Here is a 5,948-nt window from a genome sequence, read left to right on the forward strand (position 1 = left end):
TAGGGGATATTATTGCACATCTTTCTGTTAACTGATTTTACTCGATTCTTCCTTGCATTTACATCTTTTTTTAAAAAAAAGCAAAAACAAAAACAACTTTTGCAACTATTTCAAAATTCTTTACAAATGAAATAACAAATAAATTAATTTCAAATGTAAAACAATGTTGGTCACCTGTTAACAAATCATTTAAATCACAGTATACATTTTTGCTTTCACAGCAACAAAAATTTTACTTGTGTTGGAGGAAACAAGATTACATATTACACTTGCTTCATTTCTTTTATAACCAGATAAAACTCTGAGCTAAGACTTTATGCAAAAATACGATAATTTAAATAAAAACATTTTAAAGTTAAATTGCTAATCTCACGTTTAACCCAAATGCATTGCTAATAGGTGGTCTTATGCAGTACTGGCTATATAATTTGGGGGCCCAGCAAAAATGATAATGTTGGGTCACTTGTTCAAAATTTATGATTAATCTCAAAATAGTGACTGATTCTGTGAAGTGCCATTGAGTCTATTTCAACCCATAGTGACCCTGTATAGGGTTTCCTATGAGTGGCTGGTGAGCTTGAACCACAGACTTTTGCAGAACATCGGCTTTACACCATCAAATCGACTTTGCAGTCCAGCGCATTACCTCACAGCGCCACACCAGGATAGCATTAAAACCAGCATGGAGACTTTATAAGTTCAGGACTCTATGAAAATGTACAAGTCACACACCCACAAACCCAGGTTTGTTAAAGTCTATTTTTTGGTGGAAATTTATTTTATTTTATTTTTGGTAATACAGTTCTGGGAAGCACATCTTTAGAGAACTATTTTGCAGTATGACTGAGCTGACAGATATTGTTAATTGGCTTAATTTCCATAATTGAAGAGATCTGCAGCAAGAATTAGCAAGCCTCTAATTGAGTGTGTGACCATTTGAATAAAGAATGAGTAAGATTATTCAGTTTTGAAAGAAAATCTGGCAGTGGCACAAAGAATTCAGTGACAGTGTCTTAGAGTATCAAAGAAACAAGGAAAACTTGAATTGTGAAAGCTTGGTGATAGGAGATTCTTTTCTTACAGCTGGAAGCTTTGAAATGTCATTTAGGCTTTCTTGGGTCTTCATCTGTAAACTGAGAACTACTGGGAATTCTGGGCATGGGAGACATTGTCACTTAGTGCCTCCTGATGCCAACACATCCCAGTCCTCTTAGAGTTAAATGTACCATATCATAGTTCAGTCCGATATGTGGCGATAGAACATAACCTATGTTCCTTGAGGGCTAAGATACTTGAGAGCGGTTGAGTTTTCTACACTCCTCCTTCTGTGGCAACCTGAAGGTCGCGTTTTGAGATGGTGAAGCTAAAAGTTGAAATGTGTCTTCTCTGGACCGCTGGTAGACCTGTTGAAGACTCTGTTTGAGTGAAGAAAAAAGAAGTAAACAATTCCTTTTATAGGTTAAGAAAGCTCCGGGAAATTTAGAATTTGAGGGTGTATAAAATAGAGTTGTCTGGCTAAGGAGCTCTGGTAGCGTAGTGGTTACGAATCGGGCTGCTAATCTCACGGTCAGCAGTTTGAAACTACCAGCTGTTATGCGGGAGAAAGATAAGGCTTTCTGCTCCCAAAAAGATTTACAGCCTCGGAAACCCTGTACAGGGTCCCTATGAGTCGGAACCGACTCCACAGCACATAGCAACAACAACAACAGAATAGTCTGGATAATTATGACTAATTTCTTGTTGTTGTTAAGTTCCACCGAGTCGCTTCCAACCCATAGAGACCCTGTATAGCGTTTCTGAAGAGCAGCTGGTGAGCTTGAACTGCTGACTTTGCAGTTGAAAGTGACTTTACAGTTTAGTGCATTACAACCCACATTGTTGTTGTTGTTATGTGCCGTGGAGTCGGTTCCGATTCATAGCGACCCTGTACAGTGTTTCTGAGGCTGTAAATCTTTACGGGAGCAGGAAGCCTCTTCTTTCTCCCGCAGAACAGCTGGTAGTTTCGAACTGCTGAGTTTAGCAGCCCGATTGGCAACCACCATGCTACCAGAGCTCTTTATTAACCCACATAAAGACCGCTTTTTTTCTCCTTTAGCTCAAACAGCTTGTGTGTGTGTTTCATGAACACTCTCAAACTTGAAGTTGAAAAAAGAATTTTAAGGCTCCGCCCTGCGTTCCTTCACTTGCAGGGTTCATCTGTGCGGCTGTCCCAGCTGTAGCCACTGCTGGGTCTGCTGCTACAACCTCTGAGAAGATGGCCGTGCCTCCCACGTACATTGACCTTGGCAAATCTGCGAGGGATGTCTTCACCAAGGGTTATGGATTTGGCTTAATAAAACTAGATTTGAAAACAAGATCTGAGAATGGACTGGAATTTACAAGCTCAGACTCAGCCAACACTGAGACCACCAAAGTGATGGGCAGTCTGGAAACTAACTACAGACAGACCGAATACAGGCTGCCATTTGGAGAAATGGAACATTGACAACACACTAGGCCCTGAGATTACCGTGGAGGACCAGTTTACCCTGGGGACTGAAGCTGACATTTGATTCGTCCTTCTCACCTAGTACCTGGGGGTGGAATGCTGAAATCAAGACAGGGTATAAGCAAGAGCACAGCAACTTGGGTTGTGACATGGATTTTGACATTGCTGGACCTTCCATCCGGGATGCTCTGGTGCTGGGTTATGAGGGCTAGCTGGCAGGCTACCAGATGAACCACCAAGTCACGTGTGACCCAGAGCAACTTTGCAGTTGGCAACAAGACTAATGAACTTCAGCTTCACACTAATGTGAATGATAGGACAGAATTTGGTGACTCCATTTACCAGAAGGTGAACAAGAAGTTGGAGACTACTGTCAATCTCGCCTGGACAGCAGGAACTAGTAACATTTGCTTTGGAATCGCAGCCAAGTATCAGATCCACTCTGACGCCTGCTTCTCGGCAAAAGTGAGCAATTCCAGCCTGATGGGTTTAGGACACACTCAAACCTTACAGCCAGGTATCAAACTGACACTGTCTGCTCTGCTGGATGGAAAGAATGTCAACGTTGGTGGCAACAAGCTTGGTCTAGGACTGAAATTTCAAGCATAAATGATTATTGTGCAGTCATTTACTTTTAAACTATTTTGTAACCTAACAACATTCAGAACTGTAGTGTACCTTTTCATGTTGTATGTCTGGGATGCAAATTTTGCTCAATATCATGTCAGACCTCCAGGTTACAATGATTCAGCTTTAAAGTGAAACCCAGTTCCAGAAAGCTCCTTCAGCTGTAGACTTTGGGGGGAATTTGGTGGTCCCTCTTGAGAAGTCAGGTTTCTTTCTTTCTTTCTTTCTTTTAATTTAGAAATGGTTTCAAGTGGAAGCTGATACTGTGTAGGCATTTTGTAAATGTATATTGAGTAAGTGAATGAAATTGTGACTTCCTGAGAATTGAACCTTGCTTTCCTAACCCTAACTGAGGAGAAGCTCATTGCTTGGTGGTGTGTACAAACTTGTCTGAAAGGGACAGATCTTCATGACCAGTTTCCACCCCAATCCATCACTTCTCTACACCAAAAGTAGTCTGCAAGGTGTGGTAACTGATGTTTTGTTTGTATGTGCCATTTTGGGATAGAGAGGGTGGATGTGATGAAGCCAATAATTCAGGATCTGAATTCCTTCTGTGTGGTCTTGTGTCCTTGCACCAGAGTATGAAATAGCTTCCAAGAACTCTAGCTGGAAGCCTGGAAGGGTCTCTGTGGCTAATCACTTAGTGACAACAGTCAGAATCTAAATTGGACTTGTGTTGTATTCATCACTCAATCTATTTTTTAGCCATTTAATGAGTATATTTTAGAGTCTTCCATTTTGTATGGAATTAGATCCTCCCCTTCAAATGCTGTAATTAACATCATTTAAAATAAAATGAATAAAATATTGAAACCTAAACAAACAAACAGAATTTTAAGTTTGGAAGTCACTGGGCCAAAATCTATGAATTGTCAAGTGCTGTCAAGTTGGTTCAGACTCATAGCAACCCTGTTAGGATTTTGAGGAGTGGCTGGTAGGTTTGAACCACTGATCTTGTGGTTAGCAGTTAAGTGCTTATCCTACAGCACCAAGAATATTCCATTTAAACAATTGGGAGAAGTTAACTAGCTGGTATGGGGCAAAGTAGACTCTTCCTCTCTGCATCGACTCTGCTGTGATGTTCTAATGAGAATCTTCGTAGTGCATTGGCTCTCACTGTCAAGGGGGTGTGCAGCATCATAGAGTGCTTTCAGAATCGCCATGGCCATTAGAGGATCCTGGGGAAAGGGTTAAGAACTTCTCACCAGTTTTTCCCGCAGATTCCAGGGAATGATCTAAGTCCTTACTTCATCTCACAACATTCTTGATCTGAGTATTGTGCTTTTAAAATTAATTTTGTTTCTGTTAAGAGTATAGATATTAGAGCATACACCAATTCAACAATTTCTACATGCACATTTCAGTGATATTGATTATATTCTTTGAATTGTGCAACAATTTTTTTTAAAGTTTTTATTGTGAACTGAGTGATAGTTTACATGGGTGAACATCGGCTTTACACCATTGTTTCATTGCAATGATTACAATCTCTTCTGTGCATCATCATTCAACAGTATTTGCTTCCATTCCTTCTGGTTTTTGTGTATGTGTGTGTGTTTTTTCAGGGGGAGGATGTACACAAAAACACTCAGTAATATGTATAATAATTTAAACAACCAAAGGGCATGCCTGCCTCCTGGCCACCAGCACCCAGTCCCTCTCTTTCCATGAGTCCAGAGTCCTCAGCTGCTCCCTCTTTCCATGTCCTCATCTCTACCTCCATCTCTGGTGTCTGCTTCTCTGAATAGGGTCCCACACCCTGCTTGTGCTCTTCTCCCTTCATAGTCCTTGAGTCCTCTGTTTCTGGACTATGAGATTAACTAGTCCCCTGTTTCTGTTGCAAAACTTCTACCTTTACAGTTTTGACAGTCACAATTAGTCATGATAACAATTACTTACTATTGAATCATACGAATCTTGTCTCCATCTCTTTTCATGAGACCCTTGTAGACAAGATGTAAACTATTCAGTATGGACTCTATCTTCCCCTGCACACTCTTAAACTAAACTCCCTCTTGAAAACTTGTAAGCCAGTCACTTCGTGCCTTTATTACTCCCTCATTTTAGGTAGTCAATGTCTAAGTTGGTGTAACCATTTTCACCTACATTTTTTACTTCCCCATTAGCATAAAATCAGCCCCACTCAGTTGCCTATCTAATCTTTCAAGTTACTAACAATTTGATCCCAGAAAGGTAGTTTTTAAAATAGCACAATATTCATGAAAGACTTTTCTTTTACTACTTAATCTAAACTATTGTTCTGTCTTAATAAAACTTCAGGGAATATTTTTTCAGTGTAAAGTTTAGGGATTAACTCATGGCACTAGTTCCAGGGGTTCATCCAGCCTCCATGGCTCATAAAAACCTGGATTCTATGAGAATTTGACATTTTGTTTTGTATTACCTCCTTCTGGTCAGGATTCTTCTATGAAATTTTAGATCAGACTGTTCAGTAATGGTAAGTGGGCAGCATTTCTGGTCTTATGGCAAAGGAGGCAGTTATTCATGCACTGAATTAGTAACACAGTCCACTTCTTCCTCAGACTGCTGAGTTTCCTCCTTACTGTGTTAAAGAGCAAAGATATCAGTTTGAGGACTAAGGTGCTCCTGACCCAATCCCTGGTATTTTCAATAGCCTCATATGCATATGAAAGTTGGACAATGAATAAGGAAAACTGTAAACAAAGCTGTGTATTTGAGTTATGCTGTTGGCCAAGAACGTTGACAGTACTGTGGACTGCCAAAAGAATTAATAAATTTGTCTTGGATGCACAGCCAGAATGCGCATTAGAAACAGGAATGGGGAGACTTCATTTCTTGCTCTTTAGAC

General features: G+C 40.2%; 1 pseudogene; it reads left to right on the forward strand.

Moving 5' to 3' along the window:
• Positions 1 to 2,254: 2,254 nt before the first annotated feature.
• LOC102830932 lies at positions 2,255 to 3,097 on the forward strand (annotated as a pseudogene).
• Positions 3,098 to 5,948: the final 2,851 nt, after the last annotated feature.

This window comes from Chrysochloris asiatica, unplaced genomic scaffold, assembly GCF_000296735.1.
Source record: "Chrysochloris asiatica unplaced genomic scaffold, ChrAsi1.0 scaffold00276, whole genome shotgun sequence".
Classification (NCBI taxonomy): domain Eukaryota; kingdom Metazoa; phylum Chordata; class Mammalia; order Afrosoricida; family Chrysochloridae; genus Chrysochloris; species Chrysochloris asiatica.